This window comes from Petromyzon marinus, unplaced genomic scaffold (assembly GCF_048934315.1).
Source record: "Petromyzon marinus isolate PM22_M1 ecotype Great Lakes invasive population unplaced genomic scaffold, UKy_Petmar_22M1.pri1.0 PM_G_Scaffold_43, whole genome shotgun sequence".
Classification (NCBI taxonomy): Eukaryota; Metazoa; Chordata; class Hyperoartia; order Petromyzontiformes; family Petromyzontidae; genus Petromyzon; species Petromyzon marinus.
The window spans coordinates 1,655,001-1,657,500 of NW_027422995.1; the positions used below are offsets into that span (position 1 = coordinate 1,655,001).

General features: G+C 43.0%; 1 pseudogene; it reads right to left on the minus strand.

Annotated features, from left to right (window-relative positions):
• The window catches only part of LOC142917206 (28S ribosomal RNA), a 10,272-nt pseudogene that overhangs the window by 2,962 nt on the left and 4,810 nt on the right, over nucleotides 1–2,500 (minus strand).

The window sequence follows — 2,500 nt, forward strand, 5'->3', positions numbered from 1 at the left end:
TGTGGAAAATAGTAAAATAAAAAAAACCAAGACTTCACCTTGGAAAATAACAAAATCTAATCTAAAACATCTTAAATAAAGCTTATTTGTAATCTTCTTTGTAGGCAGAAAATAGTAAGTTACAGGACTCTCGAACTGATGTAGTCCAAAAATAAAGAATTAAAATAACAAAGTCTAATCTATATAAGTGCTCTTGAATAAGCTTCGTGTAAAAAATAGCAATATAATAAAAATACCAAGTCTTCGTCTTGGAAAATAACAAAATCTAAAAGAAAGGTCTTCTTTATGGAAAATAGTAAAATAAGAATACCAAGACTTCACCTTGGAAAATAACAAAACCATCTTGAAAAAAGCTTATTTTTAATCTTCTTTGTAGGCAGAAAATAGTAAGGCGAAAATAAAGTCCCCTCTAAGCTCTAAAGTAACAAATACGACGTGTTAAAAAAAAAAACTAACAATAAAAAAAAGAACCAAGACTTCGTCTTGGAAAATAACAATCTAAATTGTGGAAAATAGTAAAATGAAATAAAAACCGACTTCACCTTCGAAAATAACAAAATCAATCTAAAACAAATGACATCTTAAAACAAAACTATTATTTGTTTCGGAGGTTGTCTATGACTGTTCATAGACCGCATAATTTCCACAGAACATTCTCAGAATATCAAGAGAGAAAAGCAGCGTTCTGCGGGAAATCATCTTGGCCAGTGATGTCGTTCTGGGTTTGGTCAGGCCCAGGGAGGTAAGTACCTCGTTATTCTCAAGGGGCCACTTTCCTCTTGCCCCAGCTGGGAATCCAAAGAATGTGACCTTGCTAGCCTTCGTCAGCACTTTGACTTGATCACCAAGAGGGGTATAGTACGAAACTTTGTGCGAGGCAGCATCTGACAAGGTATTCTTTGAAAGCTCAAAACGGACGGTGACATCGATCACAACCGCCTCCTCATCTTTCGCAAACACGAGGTCAGGCTTTCTCATCTCTCCCGTCTCGGATATGAACCGTGGCTCTTTGTATACAGACCAGCCCAATCTAGCCGCTTCGTCTGCCAGAATGTTACTGATCTTGTTATGTCGCGCAATTCTTGCTTTCTGTACTGCAGGACATTGACCGAGAATGTGCGAAAGGGACTCGAGTCTGGCAGAGCATTTCCTGCAGGAACGTAAGGCCCCATCTCTGCCTCTGTTCAAGCTTTCTCTTGTTGGGTAAATATTTGCCCTTAGTTGTAGTGCTGCGATAAAGAAGCATTGTTTAAAGCCGCACCATGGCCTCAACCAAGCATTACTGATTCTATCATGCGCAAAGTTTACAATGCCCCTTCCTTGAACCGGCTTTTCGCACCATCTCTGAAATTCATCCTCCCTCCAATCGCAGGGTCTCGGATATACAGGTTCTTTTGACACCGAGTCCCTGAGAACGAATGTTGGGATTGCATCACTGTCACCCCCTGCTCGTACCCACAAATTACGGTATTCTTCCTCCATACCCTGCGAGGACACAATATTACGGGTGATAGCATCGGACGAGTTTGCTATACGTTGCAGCCTTCTAACTTGAACCGAAGGGATTGTTTTTTCCAGTTTCAAGATGGCAAGGCCTCCGTCTCGGGCTCTGGCATATAACAGTCCATCACAAGTTGAAGCGGGAAGGTGGAGCCATCCTTTTACCGCCTTTCTAATCTCTTGGTCCAACCCACGGAGAGTTGATTGCTTGCAGTCCGAGTGGTCTGCAGGATATAACAATCTGGGTAGGGCATAGGCATTGAGTAGTTCAACCTTCTGAGTTGGCTTCAGAGGCGCCTCATCGATTTTCGAGATCCATGTCTTTAGCTGACAATGTAGATCAGGCTGTATAGTGCCAGTCCAAGGGCCAATTTTCAGACCAAGGTATTTCGTTGATTCATCAGGTTGGATCATATGGACATCTTTATTTTTGATAGTCCATGGGTCGCAGTTGTTCACCGTATATGAATCTTTGGTTGGGCTTATCATGAAGCCCTGGCACTTTCTGGCCTGAACCTCCAATCCCGATAGCCCACAAAATGATTCCAAGATCGCTAGATTGGCGGCCATACCAACCCAAGATTCGCTCACCAACACCAAATCATCAGCAAACGCAAGAGCTGTCACGTGGTCGGTATCAATGGAGTACCCAACTCCGTGTGACTCTAGGGTACATATCAAAGGGTCCATGGCAAGATTGAAGAGCAGGGGTGACATGGGGTCACCCTGTTTGACACCAACACGTATGCTAATTTCTCGAGTCGACTCGCCATTGCTTTTGAACGAGGTCGTACACCGATCGTAGGCGTTCTGGATGATGCCCACCACGTGTTCATCTACTTTCTTGTGCCTTAACACCCATAAAATATGAGCATGCGAAACCGAGTCAAAAGCTTTCGCTATGTCGATGAACATGACAGCCAACGGCCTGTGCAATTTCTTAGCGTGTCTCATAAGGTCCTGTAGCACCTTAAGATTTTCAGAGCAGCCAGATGCCGCT